Below are 19,500 nucleotides of genomic sequence, written 5' to 3'. Positions count from 1 at the left end.
GAACCTCTCAAATTTTCACTGATTCTAATCCTTCCTTAGGAAGGGATTGGGACTTGTGAACTAGAGTTAGTGTTACCCACTTGACCTTCCTTTGCAACTGCATGAGGATAACTGAGTGAAAGCAACAACCTTTTACTATTATACTTGGGAAAGTCAACAAGGATAGAAACTCCAATTAAACTTCTCCTTGCCAAGGCCTTTTAATTTAAATACATATCATCCATTGCTATTATTCATTGCTTTGATTTTTGGTTAATTATTTTTCCATTCTCAAACCTTAAAAATTTCTCAGAAAATTCCTGATCAATAATTTACACTACTGTGTCAACTCGTTGGGAAACGACCTGGAAATTCTACTCCCAGTATTTAATTCTTAATTTTGACATCTTCTAAATTGATAGTGGGAATTTCGTCGGTTAAGACTGTACTCACAACACAGTTTTTATTAATATTTCTTAACCGGCATTTTTCTGCCCATCACTAACTAAAGTTGTTCAATCAATCAATCCTCATGGGATCGACCTCATTCTATGTGAGTTTTTACTTGATGGTAATTGTGATGCATGTGCATCATGTTGTGTTTTTCTATGCTTTTTCATATAAAAAATCAATTCATAATGCTTAATTATAGGAGTATTTTGATGATTAAATTGAATATTGCTTTGATTGCTTGAGTTAATGAATTTTGTAGGAAATGATAGAAAAAGGAGCAATAAAAGCACTAATAAGGGAAGCACACTCCCATAGTGGCAAAAGAGTTGGAAATAAACTCAAAGAGGAGCAAAGAGGATTTGCAACCCTGACCTCTTCACACTCCAACAAAAATAACTCGAGCTACAAAGCTCCAAATGAGGTGATTCTAACGCCATTGGAAAGTAGACTTTCAGAGCTTTCCAACCATATATAACACTCTATAGTGGACACTAAATTTGAGGGTGCAAATCGCAATTCTTTCTGCGTTACATACCCAGCGTGTAGCCAGGCGTGTCTGGGCGTGGCACGCTGGGCCAACATTGCAGCAAACATGCTAGACTGACCTCTTCACCTTCAAAAGATCATAAGTTAGGCTAGAGAGGTCCAAATGACATGCTTTTAGCAGTGTTAGAAAGCTGAGATCCAGGGCTTTCCAATGATATATAATAGTCTATAGTGGACATTTAATTTGGGGACCAAAATAGATCAATATTTTAGCGAGTAAGGTTTCCCAAACCTTCAAAAGCCCAAAATGCTACTTCAATGACACTCCACATTGGGCCACTTCTAAATACTCCAATTATTTCATTTATTCTTTAATGTTTTAAGCTTCCATGAAGAGAATTAAAATTTTACAAGGCTAAGTCAAGCTACAATTAACAATCAATCAAGGCCACAAGAATCATCTAGAAGTAGTTAGGAAATTTGCATTTGATTGTAATTTCATTTGAATTTGTAATTTATGTAGCTTATAAATAGGGCCTTAGATTCATCATTTTACACATACCATGGAGGGGTGGAGGTGACTCCACTCCCCTTTCACTCTCATTCTCTTCTCTTCTTCCATTTCTTTCATATACACTTTTGTAAATATTTAGTTATGAGCTTCTAATTTCCAAGATTGGGAAAGAGAGCTCTATTGCTATTTGATAGAATAATTCATTTTTATTCTTCTTCTTCTCTTCATCTTTCTTTGATTTACTAGAAAGAATTTCGTTCTTCATTCTATCATTCAATCATCTTGGGAAAGAGATTGAATGAACTTGGTTTTATGTGAACCTTGGAAGAGGAATCATAAAACTATGCTTGAAATCCTTTCTCACATTGAGTGGATTTGGGTTTTGGGATTAGATAATTGTGACGCTAGATCTACCCATTACTTGGATCCATGAGGATGTGTGGTATAATTAGGGATCATTCTTCATCTCTTTTCATGAGAAATTAGACCAAGAAATTGGCTATTGATCAAGTTAGAAAGATTAAATCACCAAGGAATTGGGATTTGATCACTCATGATTGCCAAGAGGTCAATGAGTTGCATGATTGAAGAGGAGATGAAAACTATTGATCTTGAGAATGCAATATCTCTTGATCCCAATGTTAATTTCATTCTTAGTTCTTGTTATTTACTTCTTGTTTTTAATTCTTGTCATTTACTTATGCACATTTATGGCTTTATTTACTTTTGCACATTTATGCCTTCCAAGTATTTGTAGAAATGCTTCACTTGGTTTTAATTTCTAGTCATTTACTTTCTTGCACTTTACTTTCTTGTACTTTTCATTCCTGGTCATTTACATTCTTGTAATTTAATTTTCAGCACTTTACATTCTTATCATTTACTTTCTAGTTCTTTATTGCTTTCATTTAATTTCATGTCATTTAGATTTCTTGTTGCTTATCATCACAATTATGATCGTCTAACTAGAATAATTAATCAACTATTGCTTGCTTAATCCTTTAATCTTCGTGGGCTTGATCGACTAGGTGCACTTGCCGGTAGTTATTAACGGAAGAAATAATTTTTTTTTCGTATCAACACACGACTAGCATAGTAAATGACATGTATAAGATTGTCGTGCCTTTGTTCTAAAATAGCTCCTATAGCATAATCACTAGCATCACACATTAATTCAAATAGTAAATTCCAATCAGGGGGAGCTATGATGGGAGCAGAGGTAAGGTTTGCTTTTAGAGTTTCAAAAGCATGCAGACATTCAGTGTCAAATACAAAAGGAATATCAGCAACTAGTAGGTTACTCAACGGTTTAGCAATTTTAGAAAAATCCTTTATAAATCTTCTGTAAAATTCTGCATGACCCAAGAAACTTCTGACTGCCTTAACATTAGTTGGTCGTGGTAATTTTTCAATTACTTCCACCTTGGCTCTATCAACCTCAATCCCCTTGCTTGAAATCCGGTGTCTAAGAACAATACCTTCTGTAAGCATAAAGTGACATTTTTCCCAATTTAAAACAAAATTTGATTCTTGACACTGTTTCAAGACCAAGGATAAATGTTTAAGGCAGGATTCAAAAGAATTACCAAAAATAGAAAATTCATCCATAAATACCTCAATAAACTTTTCAACCATATCAAAAAAAATTGAAAGCATACACCTCTGAAAAGTTGCTGGGGCATTACAGAGTCCAAATGACATTCTCCTGTAAGCAAATACTCCAAAAGAACATGTGAATGCTGTCTTCTCTTGATCTTGAGGGTCCACTGTCATTTGGTTATATCCAAAATATCCATCTAGAAAATAATAATAAGCATGACCAGCTAACCTCTCAAGTATCTGATCAATGAAAGGCATGGGAAAGTGATCCTTCCTTGTAGTAGTGTTGAGCCTCCTGTAGTCTATGAACATTCTCCATCCTGTAGGAATTAACTCATACTTGTCATTCTTGATCACTGTCATCCCTCCTTTCTTGGGAACTACCTGCACAAAACTCACCCAAGGGCTGTCAGAAATAAGGTATATAATGCTGGCTTCCCATAGTTTCATTACCTCCTTTTGGACACTTCTTTCATAGTTGGATTTAGTCTCCTTTGTGGTTGCACAACCGGTTTAGCATCATCTTCAAGAAGGATCTTGTGCATACACTTCGTTGGACTAATCCTTTTTAAGTCACCAATGGTCCACCCAAGAGCTGTTTTATGACTCTTGAGCACTGTAATCAATGCCTCTTCCTCTTTAGGATTCAAGGAAGAGCTAATAATCACTAGATATGAATAATTTTTACCCAGGAACACATATTTCAGAGAAGAAGGCAAAGGCTTGAGCCAAAGCTTGGGGACTTCTTCCTCCACCTTAGGCGTGCTCACTATGTTCTTTTGGAGCAGTGAATCATCAATCTCAAGTAATTCATACTCAGAGAGAGGATCTAGAATATCATCAAGTACCTCAGCTTCTAGTACTTTTGAACAAGTGGTTCAACAACATCAACTCTCATACACCCCTCAGAATCATTAGGGTGTTTAATAGCTTCAAACACATTAAGGACCACCTGTTCTTCATTGACCCTCAGGGTTAATTCACCCTTTTACACATTAATCAGATCTCTACCTGTAGCTAAAAAGGGTCTTCCAAGAATAATAGAGGACTTTTTATCCTCTTCCATATCCAATATAACAAAATCAACAAGAAAAATAAATGGCCCCACTTTCATAAGTAAATCCTCAACAACCCCTATAGGAAATTTAATAGAAAGATCAGCAAGTTGAAGAGAAATACGAGTGGGTTTTACCTCCTCAATTTGGAGTTTTTACATCATTAAAAGTGGCATGAGGTTGATGCTAGCTCCAAGATCACACAAAGCTCTCTGAATAGTGACATCTCCAATGGTGCAAGGAATTACAAAGCTTCCTGGATCCTGCATCTTCTCAGGAAGGTTATGTTGAATAATAGCACTGCATTCCTTAGTTAGCACCACTATCTCTTTTTCCTTCCAATTCCTTTTGTTAGTTAATAGTTCTTTCATGAATTTAGCATAGAGAGGCATTTGCTCAAGAGTCTCAGCAAAAGGAAAGTTGATCTGAAGCTTCTTGAAGAATTCTAAGCCTTCTAAAGTCTCTGAGGATATGACATTTTAGGCTTGTACTCAGGAGCCTTTGGCAATGTAGGATGAGTGTCAAGAGAGACTGGGAATGGGTTATCTGCATGCCTAGGAGGGACGTGCTCTACATCTTCTTTCTTCTCCTCTGGAGCTTCTTTTTCAACTAGCACCTCGTTGACCTTAGTCTCAAAACCAGCTACTTTACCACTTCTCAATTGAATGGCCTTGCAGTCTTCTCTTGGGTTCACCATTGTATCACCAGGAAATGTACTTGGAGGACTCTTAGATATTTGCTTGCTCAACTGGCCTACTTGTACCTTCAAGTTTCTGAGGGAAGCTCTAGTTTCCTGCATAAAACTATTCAGTAGTGCTTCCAAATCAGTGTTCTTCTGGGGCTGAGAATTTGCCTACTGAGGTGGTTGTTGTTGATGAGACTGAAACTGGCAGTTATTATGATTATTCTACTAAAAACTGCCCTGAGAATTATTGCTAAAATTCTATGATCTCTGAGGCTGCTCTCTCACCCCAAATTTGGGTGATTTCTCCACCCCTGATTATAGGTCTTAGAGTATAGATCATTATTGGGGTTTCTAGGAGCACTCCCTGTGTAATTGACCTGTTTAGAAGAAGATTGAGCATAATCATAATTCTCACCTTGCATAGAGCTACCAGTCATGTCATAAGGAGCCTCTTAAGGTGCATTCTGAGAATTAACAGCTGAAACCTGCATCCCACTCAATTGTTGAGTAATCAAATTCATCTGCTGAGACAAACTTTTGTTCTGAGCAAGAAGAACATCAAAATCCTCTACTTCCAAAACACATTTTTTCATGTGCAATGAACCACCTGCAGAATTATCTAAACACATTTTGGACATTTCACATAAGCCCTCATAAAATATATCCAGCTGAGTCCATTTAGAAAATATGTCCGGAGGGTGTTGCCTAGTCAGTAACTTGAATCTCTCCCAGGCTTCATAAAGGGTCTCACCATGTTTCTGTCTGAAGGTCTAATCCTCCACCCTTAGCTTAGTCAGCTTTTGTGGTGGAAAAAGTTTAGTCAGAAATCCAGTGACCACCTTATCCCAGGTATCCAAACTTTTCTTAGGTTGAAAATCTAGCCACAGCTTTGCTCTATCCCTCACAGCAAATGGAAAGAGCATAAGTTTGTAAACCTCATGGTTCACTCCATTCCTCTTCACAGTATCACAAATCTACAGGAAATTAGAAATAAATTGATTTGGGTCCCCCTGAGGAAGTCCATGATACTGACAATTTTGTTGCACAAGAGTGACTAGCTGAGGCTTCAGTTCAAAGTTGTTTGCAGCTATAGGAGGCACCACAATACTTTTCCCATAAAGATCTGCATTGGGGGTACTGTATGAGCCAAGTACTCTTTTAGGTTGTTCATTCTCATTCAGATTTGCCACATTGGCATTGACAACACGATTATGATCTATCGTGGACTTTGCAGCTTCCCTTTCAAAAGTTTCACTCAGATTTTCACTAGCCTTGTAAAGTCTAGCTTGTTGCAAGCGCTGCCTCAAAGTCCTTTCAGGTTTAGGATCAAAATTTGTAAGAGGTTTCTTGTCTTTATTCCTGATCATAAATAGACAGAAGACAAGAAAAGTGGGATTCTCTACGTCAGAGTGTAGAGAATTTCCAGTGAGGTAACCAGTGTAAAGAAATAAAGTAAAACACTAACTAATTAAAGATAAAAATTTTTGAAAATGATGACTAAAATTAAGCTAGGAAATTTGAAATTTATAAAGAAAATTAAACAGGAAAATTAAAATAGAATTAACTAGGTAACACCAAACTTAATTTCAAAAATTAAGGAAAAATAATAGTACTAAATTTTCGAAAATTATAAAGCAAAAGTTAAATACAATTAAAGCTAAAATGCCTAATCTAAGAAATCAAACAACTAATAGTTGTCAATCACAGTCAATCCCCGGGAACGGCGCCAAAAACTTGGTGTGGAATTTATAACCCATAAACTAACCGGCAAGTGCACCAGGTCATACCAAGTAGTACCTCAAGTGAATGAGGGTTGATCCCACGAGGATTGATAGACTAAGCAACAATGATTGCGTGAATTACTTAGTTAGACAAACAGAAAATGGTGCTTTGAGAGTTCAATTGCATTAAGTAGTAATTCAGAGAATCAGAAAGCAAGCAGTAAATGGTTTGTGAAATATATAGAGAAAACAATTAAGGTTTCAGAGATATCTATCTTCCGGATTGACTTTTCTTACCAACTATTTTAATCATGCAAGATTCAATTCATGGCAAACTATATGTGACTAAACCCTAATTCTTTAGACCTTTTTAGTCTCCTCTAACCTTCATCAACTGCCAATTCCTTGGTCACTTGATTCTAATTAGAGGGTTAAGTTCAAATATAGTTTATGTGCCACAGAAACCCTAATTACCCAAATGCAAGAGGATTATATGCCACGTATCCCGTTAAGTCCAGATAATTAGTGATTTAGGAGAAATTGTTTTCAAGCTGTTGTTCAAGTAAAAAGCTTTTCCAAGTTTTACAAGAACTCAATTAGAACAAGGGTCATACTTCCGTTCCACCCAGATTCATAAGATAAAGAATGAAAACAATTCTTGAAATGGAAATCAGTACATGAATTAAAATAGAAATAGTATCAACCTATACAATAGACAGAGCTCCTAACCTTAACAGTGGAGGTTTAGTTGCTCATGGTTCAGAGAGAAAATTAGGATTCAAAAAAACTGTAAAGTGCAGAATGAAGTAAGAGAAAAGAGATGAGCCCAAAGGACTGATTCTTTTCCCTTTTATATCTAATCCTAATTAATGTAAAAAATATTTTCTCAAACTAAATAATATCTTTTCCTATTTTCAAATAAAATAAAATTTAATCAGAATTAAAAGATGATCTTCATGCATCTTCAATTGATGAATGGGGACCACTTTGATTCTTATGGCTGGTGCCTAACTTGGAAGGGAGTGGCGCCTAACTTGGACCTGGCCGAATTGGATTGTGTGTTGTTGGTGGTGTTGGCGCCTAACTTAGAAGGAAGTGGCGCCTAACTTCATGCTGGCCGAATCCCATTGTGTGTTGTTGTTGTGCCTGGCGCCTAACTTGATAAACCTCAAGTTAGGCGCCACCTTGGCAGTAACCTTGGACACCTTTTGCCTTGTCTTGGCGTTAGGCGCCACCTATGCAGCCTTGTTTTGATGGATTAAGTTTGTCTTGGCACCTAACTTGGGAAATACCAAGTTAGGCGCCACCCTTGCCGAATTGCTGGAAAAGAAGTATGGACTATTATACATTGTTGGAAAGCTCTTGAAATTAGCTTTCCAACGCCACTAAAATCATGTCAATTTGATCTCTGTAACTCGAGTTATTCATGTTAGAGTGCAGGGAGGTCAGGGTTGACAACGTCATTCGCTTCCTTCTCTTTTTCTACAGAAACTCCATCAAATCCATCCGAATGCTACCTGAAATAAACAGAGTTGCACATAACTCAAAGTAGCATCCATAGTGGCTAAAGGATAATTAATTCTTGATTAAACTCAAAAATTTGAATGCAAATTCACTAGAAAAGATAGGAAAGATGCGCACACATCACCCACCATCAACCATCAACACATCAACAATCATCATTATTTTATACTCATCAAAGTCATAATCCAACACATACAAATTCATTCATCCTTTATACACACATCATATACTATATACATAATTCATTCACTTTATTCCTATCTTAAAGTCTTCTAGCCTAAGTTTTCGCGTGACATTAAACATTAACTATGAGAAACCAAAATCATACCTTGGCCGATTCTTCCCTAAGCTCAGAACACCTCAAAAACCTCTCCTTTCACAAGCTCCAAGCATCCAAACATGAATTTCTCAAGCTTAGTCACCTGAATTTCGTTTCAAACCGCCAAATTGAACTCCAAATCAACAAGAACACAATCTAATTCATACAATATCACTATAATCAACATAGGGTTTACTAATTCAATGATTCATAAGATTTCAACAATTTCTTACCTTACGCACATATCAATTGGACAAAATCCAGTGATTACCCGCTGCTAGAGTTCACCTAAACCATCAAAATCATTCAATTCCTCAATACCTAAACTCAAAATCTACGAAATTAAGGAGGGAAAGAACTAGGTGAGAAATGGAAATTTCTTACTACTTTGGATAGAATGGAAGAGAATTCCAAGACGAATGCGTGGCTGTAAATGGCTTGTCAATCGGAGCTTCGGTTTGAAAGTTACGTGGAATTGAATTTTTTGAAGAGGTTAGGGTTCTGATAAGTGGATATCTTATATGTTTTTTGTAGCATTTTCATAGTGTTTTTAGTTAGATTTCATTAATTTTTATTATGTTTTAATATGATTTAGTAAAAAATTCATCTTTTGGATGCTACTTTGAGTTTTCGTATTTTTGTATAATTTTAGGTGATTTTTGGGTAAAAATTGGCAAACTTGGCAAAGCCTTGTTCAGAGACGAAGAAATGATAGCAGATGTTGTCAAATCCTGGCCTCCGTGCATTCCAACGAACATATCTTGAGCTACAGAGGTCTAATTGATGCGTTCTCAATGGCTTTAAAAATCTAACTTCTAGAGCTTTCCAACAATATATAACAGTCTATACTTCTCTTCCAGGAACATGGCCCAAAACGGGCGTTGAACGTCCACATCTGGAGTTTAATGCCCAAGAATGATTGGCCTCCCATGTTGAAAGCCCAAACTGGCGTTCAACGCCAGCCAGGGAGCAGGGACCAAAGTTGAACGCCCAAAACCTGAGTTGAATGCCAGACATCAGCCCAAACACTCACCAAGTGGGCCCCAAAGTGGATTTTAGCACTTCTTAGCTTATTTTATTTATTTATTTTTTATTGTAATTTTGAATTAAAAATAATATCTTTTAGGTTTAGTCTTAGAGTTTTTACTATAAATAAGGGACTTCCTTCCTCTTGAGGATCATACCTCCCAGGAGGGGAGAAGCATAGGCACATTACTTTACACCTTTTTCTCTGTTCTTTTTTTTTTTTGTAAAGCATGAGTAACTAAACCTCCTAGGTGAAGGTTAGGAGCTCAGCTGATTCCTATGGATTAATAATATTACTATTTTTATTTCAATATATGTCTGATTCCATTCTATGATGTATTATCATTCTTCATCCAATGAGACTGGGTATGTCCCTTTTTTACATGAGTTATTTACGAGTCCTAACCTGGACAGTATTGAGCTAAAGCTTGAGAATACATCACTTGAACTAATAATTTATCTGGCCTAATCAAGGATAAGTGACATATAATCTGGTTAGTTATGGGTGATGAGGTTCTTGTGGCACTAAGGCTAGAATCATAGAGCATCATTCTCCGATCCGGAAGATCTGACCTTATCTGTGGCATTTTGAGTAGGATCACAAAAGGAGAGTGAATTGCGTGGGCTTCATCCTCGTTCATATTGAATGACCACTAACAACGGTGTTTGATATGAATTAGAGGAGATTAACTTGATGAGGGGACCTGAGTTAATCACTTACAACTTTGCCATAGAACAAATCATTCATTGTTGAAGTAGTCTGTTAGAACTATTAATCCAGAAAGATAAAGCATCTCCGAAGCCTTAACTGATTTCTTATTATTGTTTCTACGTTAACTCTTTACTATTTTCTTTATTTTCTGTTTATGCACACTCAACAATAACAACTACCTTTCTATTCGCCTGACTAAGATCTGCAGGAAAACCATTGCTTGCTCAATGCAACAATTCTCATGGGATCGACCCTCACTCACCTGAGGTATTACTTGGACGACCTGGTGCACTTGCCGGTGAACTTGTGCGAGTTAAATTTTGCGCACCAAGTTTTTGGCGCCGTTGTCGAGAATCGTTCGAGATTGACAAACTTCCGGTTGTCTTGCTCCTTAGATCAGGTACTTTTTACTATTTTTCTTTTAATTGTGTTTCTTGTTAAAATTTTCAAACCATCTTTGTTTATCCTCTTAAAAGTTTTCAAAAATTCATCTTAATCATCTTTTTCTCTTTTTCAAATTTTGTTTCAAATCTTAAGTTTGGTGTCTTTTGGTTTTGGTTGATTTTCCTTTCTTGATTTTCGAAAGTTATTCTTGTTTGCTTTCTTTGTGTTCGAATTTCTTTAGTGTTTTCCCTTGTTTGATTTCAAAATTTTTAAATTTGGTATCTTTTAGTGTTTCTCTCTCAATTTTTTCGAAGTTAGTGTTAATTGATTTCAAAATTTTTAAGTTTGGTGCTCTTTCAGTGTTTTTCATTCAAAATTTTTAAATTTAATATTTTTTTATCTTTCCCTTTTTAAATTTCCGAATTTTTTATCCTAATTTAAAATTTTAAAAGTTTGGTGTCATCTTTTTCTTTCTTTTTGAATTTCAAAAATTTTTAAAAACTCTTTCCTTTGAATTTTCATAAATTTCTTAATCTTTATCTTATCTTGATTTCAAAATTTTTAAATTTGGTGCCCAGTCAGTAATCTTTTTGTTTAATTTAATTTTATTCAAATCTTATCGTTATCTCTCCTAATCTTTTTTATCTTTCACTTTGATCTTAAAATCTTTATATCTTATCTTATCTTTCTTTTAATTTCAAATTTTAAAAGTTTAGTATTTTGTTAGTATCTCTTTCTTTCAAATTTAAATTTCAAAATATTGTTTTAACTTTTTCTTCTCTAATTTTTAGAAACTTCATTTTTAATTTCAAATCTTTTTAATTGGTTGTTTGTTTTATCTTGTTTTAATTTTAAAATTTGGTACTTCTTTAGTCTTTCTTTCTTTCAAAAATTAAAATTTAAAATCTCTTCTATCTTATCTTGTTTCTTTCTCTTGATTCTTTCTTTCTAATTTGAATTTCAAAATTTTTATTTGACTTTATCTCTCCAATTTTTGAAAATATCATCTTTAATTTCCAAATCTTGTTAGTTAACTATTTGCTTTATTTTGTTTTAATTTTTAAGTTTGGTATTTTTTTAGACTATCTTTCTTTCAAATTTGAACTCCAAAATATTTAAAATTTCAAATCTTATCTTATCTTGCTTTCATTTAAATTCAAATTTTAAGTTGGTATTTCTTTAGTGTTTTCTCTCTCTGTTTGAATTTTGAAAATTTTTAAACCTCTTTCTTTTTAATTTTTTAATTTTTCAATTTTTCTAGTTGATTTTTTTATTGGTATTCTAATTTCTTATTTATTTTTTAAATTTAAAAAAAAACTTTGAAAACCCTTTCTTTTAATTCTTGCATTCTTGTTTTGATTTCTTTTCTTCCTATTAATTGGCTATCTTATTTTATCTCGCTGTTAGGACATCTCACTAGGAGCTCTCTATACTCTAACATTGAGACTCCCACTTTTTCTCTATTTCTTGTTTGTATGTGTGAGCAGAAATAGGAAAGAGCCATGGGGTGGTACTCCTTCGATATAATTCATGCTCAAAATAAGCTTATGCGTCAACATATAAGTCTTAAACAATTGGCTGGCATGCAGAACCCAGTTGCAAAGATTCAGGATACTTCTCCAAATGGTGCATATGGTATGAATGAGGGCTTTCCTCAAGATGCGCCCTACAACTATGGCTAGCGGACACTAGAGCAGGTTAATTACACAGGCAACCCCTCCAGTGACCTCGATGATATTCCTTAGTTTCAAAGGTGGGGGAATTTCTTAAGCTTTGGGAGGAGAGAGCAGACCCATAGTCAGCAATATTGTTATGCCAACAGCTTTCAGGGAAGGCTTAATCAAAATCCAGTCAACAACCTTGCTCCTCAGCCCTCACAACCTAACGCTGCACCTGAACTGGAGTCCATGCTTGCAGAAGTATTACAGGAGACCCGAGCTTTCTGCAAGATTATGGAGGCAGAATTGAGCCAGACCAAACAATAAATGGAAACATCCAAGAAAAATATTTCTGACCTATCTACAATAGTTTCTGACATCTCCAAGACCACTCATAGTTTCATGCAAGAAACCCAGTCTTCAATTAGGAACTTGAAGATACAAGTGGGTCAGTTAAAAAAAAGGATACCCGAGGAACCCTCCAACACTCTTCCAAACAACATAGAGGAAAATCCAAGAGAAGAGTGCAAGGTCCTCACTATGGGAGGAGGGGCTGAAACCAAGGAGGAGCAAGCTGCTGAGGATCTGGAAGAAAACAAGACTTAAGAGGAGACTGGGAGTGCACTTGTACACGCCCCTATGGAAATGGAAGAGCTTGAAGCACAACACTTTCTAAACATGAAAAACGAGACCAAGGACGAGCACTACTCACAATTCTTGGAAGTCTTTAAGAAGCTACAAATCAATATTCTTTTTGTAGAGGTTGTGAAGCAAAGGCCTCTCTCTACTAGAAGAACCCCAGTGATACTGAGAAAGGCAATTTGGTGCTGAGGTTACATCGGGGTCGGATGGTTTTCAAGGTCTTTAGACCTCCACTACCCCCTGACAAAGGAGTTACTTGCATGTAGAGTACAATGCCAAAGCCTCCTCCCTTGGTGAAAACTCATATAGTTTCCCTAGACATCAAACTTAAGTTTGGTGTTGCGCAGTCACCACCCACTAAGGAGGAAGGTCCCAATTAAGAGGAAGATGCATAGGGAATGGAGAAACGATACAATCCCTACCCTAACAAGCAAGGAGAATCAAGTTGATAACAATAAAAGAAAGCTTGTTAGGAGGAATTCAATTCCGAGGGCACTAATCTCCTCCTCTTCCCCCTTGGAGTCATTTCTTTTAACCAACTGGATGAAGAAGAAGAAAGTCAATTGGTGCACGAAATTGTGATATCTAAAACGGCGCCACCAACTTGGTACGCACGAATGTTATCAACTCTTTATCAAAACTCCGCACAACTAACCAGCAAGTGCACTGGGTCGTCCAAGTAATAAACCTTACGTGAGTAAGGGTCGATCCCACGGAGATTGTCAGCTTGAAGCAAGCTATAGTCATCTTGGAAATCTCAGTCAGGCAGATTCAAATGGTTATGGGATTTTGATAATTAAAATATGAATATAAGATAGAGGTACTTATGTTATTCATTGGTGAGAATTTCAGATAAGCGTATGAAGATGCTTTGTTCCTCCTGAACTTCTGCTTTCCTATTGTCTTCATCCAATCATTCATACACCTTTCCATGGCAAGCTTTATGATGGGTATCACCATTGTCAATGGCTACCTCCCGTCCTCTCAGTGAAAATGGTCCAAATGCACTGTCACCGCACGGCTAATCAGCTGTTGGTTCTCGATCATGTTGGAATAGGATCCATTGATCCTTTTGCGTCTGTCACTACGCCCAACACTCGCGAGTTTGAAGCTCATCACAGTCATCCCTTCCCAGATCCTACTCGGAATACCATAGACAAGGTTTAGACTTTTCGGATCTCAAGAATGGCCGTCAATAATTCTAGCCTATACCATGAAGGTTTTAATCTTAGATTAGAAACCCAAGAGATAGACGTTCAAGCTTGTTTGCATGTAGAACGGAAGTGGTTGTCAGGCACACATTCATAGGTGAGAATGGTGATGAGTGTCACATAATCATCACATTCATCATGTTCTTATGTGCGAATGAATATCTTGGAATAAGAATAAGCATGAATTGAATAGAAGAACAGTAGTACTTTGCATTGAATCATGAAGAACAGCAGAGCTCTACACCTTAATCTATGGGGTGTAGAAACTCCACCGTTGAAAATACATAAGAACAAAAGGTCTAGGCATGGCCGAATGGCCAGCCTCCCAAAGGTCTAAGATAGCATAAGACTAATCAAAGATTCTCAGATGAAAATACAATAGCAAAAGGTCCTATTTATAGAAAACTAGTAACCTAGGGTTTATAAAAATGAGTAAATGATGCAGAAATCCACTTCCGGGCCCGCTTGGTACGTGCTTGGACTGAGCATTGAAGCTTTCATATGTAGAGACTTTTCTTGGAGTCAAACGCCAGATTTTGTGCCAGTTTGGGCGTTTAACTCCAGCTTTTATGCCAGTTCTGGCGTTTTGACGCCAGAATTTTTATGCTGAATTGGAACTCCGATTTGGGTCATCAAATCTCGGGAAAAGTATAAACTATTATATATTGCTGGAAAGCCCAGGATTTCTACTTTCCAACGCAATTGAGAGCGCACCAATCGGGCTTCTGTAGCTCTAGAAAATTCACTTCGAGTGCAGGAAGGTCAGAATCCAACAGCATCTGCAGTCCTTTTTCAGCCTCTGAATAAGATTTTTGCTCAGGTCCCTCAATTTCAGCCAGAAAATACCTGAAATCACAGAAAAAAATACAAAATCATAGTAAAGTCCAGAAATGTGAATTTTAAATAAAAACTAATAAAAATATACTAAAAAGTAACTAAAACATACTAAAAACATACTAAAAACAATGCCAAAAAGCGTATAAATTATCCGCTCATCACAACACCAAACTTAAATTGTTGCTTGTCCCCAAACAACTGAAAATCAAATAGGATAAAAAGAAGAGAGTATACTATAAATTCCAAAATATCAATGAAACTTAGCTCCAATTAGATGAGCGGGACTAGTAGTTTTTTGCCTCTGAACAGTTTTGGCATCTCACTTTATCCTTTGAAGTTTAGAATGATTGGCATCTATAGGAACTCAGAATTTAGATAGTGTTATTGATTCTCCTAGTTCAGTATGTTGATTCTTGAACACAGCTACTTTATGAGTCTTGGTCGTGGCCCTAAGCACTTTGCTTTCCAGTATTACCACCGGATACATAAATGCCACAGACACATAACTGGGTGAACCTTTTCAGATTGTGACTCAGCTTTGCTAGAGTCCCCAGTTAGAGGTGTCCATGGTTCTTAAGCACACTCTTTTTGCTTTGGATCACGACTTTAACCTCTCAGTCTCAAGCTTTTCACTTGACACCTTCACGCCACAAGCACATGGTTAGGGACAGCTTGGTTTAGCCGCTTAGGCCAGGATTTTATTCCTGTGGTCCTTCCTATCCACTGATGCTCAAAGCCTTGGATCCTTTTTTTTTTACCCTTGCCCTTTGGTTTAAAGGGCTATTGGCTTTTTCTGCTTGCTTTTTCTTTTTCTTTCTCTCTTTTTTTTTTTGCCATTTTTTTCTTTTGCAAGCTTTTGTGTTCACTGCTTTTTCTTGCTTCAAGAATCAATTTTATGATTTTTCAGATTATCAATAACATTTCTCCTTTTTCTTTATTCTTTCAAGAGCCAACAATTTAACATTCATAAACAACAAATTCAAAAGACATATGCACTGTTCAAGCATTCATTCAGAAAATAAAAAGTATTGTCACCACATCAAAATAATTAAACTAGTTTCAAGGATGAATTCGAAATCATGTACTTCTTGTTCTTTTATAATTAAAACATTTTTCATTTAAGAAAGGTGATGGATTCATAGGACATTCATAGCTTTAAGGCATAGACACTTAGACACTAGTGATCATGTAATAAGACACAAACATAAATAAAACATAAAGCATAATTTTCGCAAAATAGAAAAATAAGAACAAGGAAATTAAAGAACGGGTCCACCTTAGTGATGGCGGCTTGTTCTTCCTCTTGAGATCTTATGGAGTGCTTGAGCTCCTCAATGTCTCTTCCTTGCCTTTGTTGATCCTCTCTCATGACTTTTTGGTCTTCTCTAATTTCATGGAGGAGGATAGAATGCTCTTGGTGCTCCACCCTTAGTTGTCCCATATTGGAACTTAATTCTCCTAGGGAGGTGTTGATTTGCTCCTAATAATTTTGTAGAGAAAAGTGCATCCCTTGAGGCATCTCAGGGATTTCATGATGAGAAATTTCCTCATGCTCTTGGTGAGGTTCATGAGTGGGCTCTCTTGTTTGCTCCATCCTTTTCTTAGTGATGGGCTTGTCCTCATCAATGAGGATGTCTTCCTCTATGTCAATTCCAGCTGAATTGGAGAGGTGAAAAATGAGATGAGGGAAGGCTAACCTTGCCAAAGTAGAGGACTTGTCCGCCACCTTGTAGAGTTCTAGGGATATAACCTCATGAACTTCTACTTCCTCTCCAATCATGATGCTATGGATCATGATAGCCCGGTCTATAGTAACTTCAGACCGGTTGCTAGTAGGAATGATTGAGCGTTGGATGAACTCCAACCATCCCCTAGCCACGGGCTTGAGGTCATGCCTTCTTAGTTGAACCGGCTTCCCTCTTGAATCTCTCTTCCATTGAGCGTCCTCTTCACAAATGTCTATGAGGACTTGGTCCAATCTTTGATCAAAGTTAACCCTTCTAGTGTAGAGGCGTGCATCTCCTTGCATCATGGGCAAGTTGAATGCCAACCTTATATTTTCCGGACTGAAATCTAAGCATTTCCTCCGGACTGAAATCTAAGCATTTCCTCCGGACCATTGTAAGCCAATTCCTTGCGTCCGGGTTCACACTTTAATCATGGTTCTTGGTGATCCATGCATTGGCATAGAACTCTTGAATCATTAAGATCCTGACTTGTTGAATGGGGTTGGTGAGACTTTTCCAACCTCTTCTTCGAATCTCATGTTGGATCTCCGGATATTCACCCTTTTTGAGCTTGAAAGGGACCTCGGGGATCACCTTCTTCTTGGCCACAACTTCATAGAAGTGGTCTTGATGCACCCTTGAGATGAATCTCTCCATCTCCCATGACTCGGAGGTGGAAGTAATTGTCTTCCCTTTCCTCTTTCTAGAGGTTTCTCCGGCCTTTGGTGTCATTAGTGGTTATGGAAAAACAAAAAACAACGCTTTTACCACACCAAACTTAGAAGGTTTGCTCGTCCTCGAGCAAAAGAAGAAAGAAAAGAGTAGAAGAAGAAAATGGGGGATATGGAGGGGGTTTAGTGGTTCGGCCAAGGGGGAGAAGTAGTGTGTATGATGTGTGAAAATGAAGGAGTGAAGATTGGTTTATATAGGAGTGGGGAGAGGGGTAGGGTTCGGTCATGTATAGGTGGGTTTGGGAGGGAAAGTGGTTTGAATTTGAATGATGAGGTAGGTGGGGTTTTATGATGGATGGATGTAGATTGGTGAAGAGATTATGGAGAAGAGGGTAGGATTTGATAGGTGAGGATTTTTTTTGGGGAAGAGGTATTGAGGTGATTGGTGAAGGGTATTTGGAGAAGGGTGTTATGGGAAGATGTGAAGAAGAGAGAGAGAGATGAGGTAGGTGGGGATCCTGTGGGGTCTACAGATCCTGAGGTGTCAAGGATTTCTCATCCCTGCACCATGTTGGCGTGTAAACGCCCCCTTGATTGCCAATCCTGGCGTTTAGTTGCTGCCCATTTCTAGCGTTTAACGCCAGCTTTTATCCCTTTTCTGGCGTTTAAACGCCAGTTTTGTGCCCCTTTCTGGCGTTAAACGCCAGCTCTGTGCCCCTTTCTGGCGTTAAACACCCAGAATGGTGCCAGACTGGGCATTTAACACCCATTCTGCTACCCTTACTGGCGTTTAAATGCCAGTAAGCTTCTCCTCCAGGGTGTGCTGTTTTTAATACTGTTTTCATTCTGTTTTTACTTTTTCAGTTGTTTTTGTGACTTCACATGATCATCAATGAATGTAATCAAATAAAATTGGGTTGCCTCCCAACAAGCGCTTCTTTAATGTCAATAGCTTGACAGTGGGCTCTCATGGAGCCTCACAGATACTTAGAGCATGATGATGGCCTCTCAACACTAAACTTAGAGTTTGAATGTGGGGGCTCTATTTGACTCTGCATTGAGAGAAGCTTTTCATGCTTCCTCTCCATGGTTACAGAGGGAGATCCTTGAGCTTTAAACACAAGGGAGTCCTTATTCACGTGAAGGACCAATTCTCCTCTGTCAACATCAATCACATCTTTTGCTATGGCTAGGAAGGGTCTGCCAAGGATGATAGATTCATCCATACACTTTCCAGTGTCTAGGAATATGAAACCAGTAGGGATGTAGTGGCCTTCAACCTTTACCAAGACATCCTCTACAAGTCCATAAGCCTATTTTCTTGAATTACCTGCCATCTCTAGTGAGATTCTTGCAGCTTGTACCTCAAGGATCCCTAGCTTCTCCATCACAGATAGTGGCATGAGGTTTATACTTGACCCCAGGTCACACAGAGCCTTCCCAAAGTTCATGGTGCCTATGGTACAAGGTATTGAGAATTTTCCAGGATCCTGTCTCTTCTGAGGTAATTTCTGCCTAACTAAGGTATTCAGTTCTTTGGTGAGCAAGGGTGGTTCATCCTCCCAAGTCTCATTACCAAATAACTTGGCATTTAGCTTCATAATTGCTCCAAGGTACTTAGCAACTTGCTCTTCAGTAACATCTTCATCCTCTTCAGAGGAAGAATACTCATCAGAGCTCATGAATGGTAGAAGTAAATTCAATAGAATCTCTATGTTCTCTACATGAGCCTCAGATTCCCATGGTTCCTTATTAGGGAACTCCTTGGAGGCCAGTGGACGTCCATTGAGGTCTTCCTCAGTGGAAATCACTGCCTTTTCCTTCTCTATGCATTCAACCATGTGGGACGTGTTTATGGCCTTGCATTCTCTCTTTGGATTCTCTTCTGTATTGCTTGGGAGAGTACTAGGAGGGAGTTCAGTAACTTTCTTACTCAGCTGACCCACTTGTGCCTCCAAATTTCTAATGGAGGACCTCGTTTCAGTCATGAAATTCAGTGTGGTCTTAGATAGATCAGAGACTACAGTTGCTAAGTCAGAGTGGCTCTGCTTAGAATTCTCTGTCTGTTGCTTAGAAGATGGTGGAAAAGGCTTGCTATTGCGAAACCTATTTCTTCCACCATTACTATTGTTGAAGCCTTGTTGAGGCCTCTGTTGGTCCTTCCAGGAGAGATTTGGATGATTTCTCCACGAAAGATTATAGGTGTTTCCATAGGGTTCTCCCATGTAATTCACCTCTTCCATTGCTGGGTTCTCAGGGTCATAAGCTTCTTCTTCAGATGAAGCTTCTTTGGTACT

This window comes from Arachis hypogaea, chromosome 14, assembly GCF_003086295.3.
Source record: "Arachis hypogaea cultivar Tifrunner chromosome 14, arahy.Tifrunner.gnm2.J5K5, whole genome shotgun sequence".
NCBI classification, from domain to species: domain Eukaryota; kingdom Viridiplantae; phylum Streptophyta; class Magnoliopsida; order Fabales; family Fabaceae; genus Arachis; species Arachis hypogaea.
Note: the sequence above shows the minus strand (reverse complement) of the source record.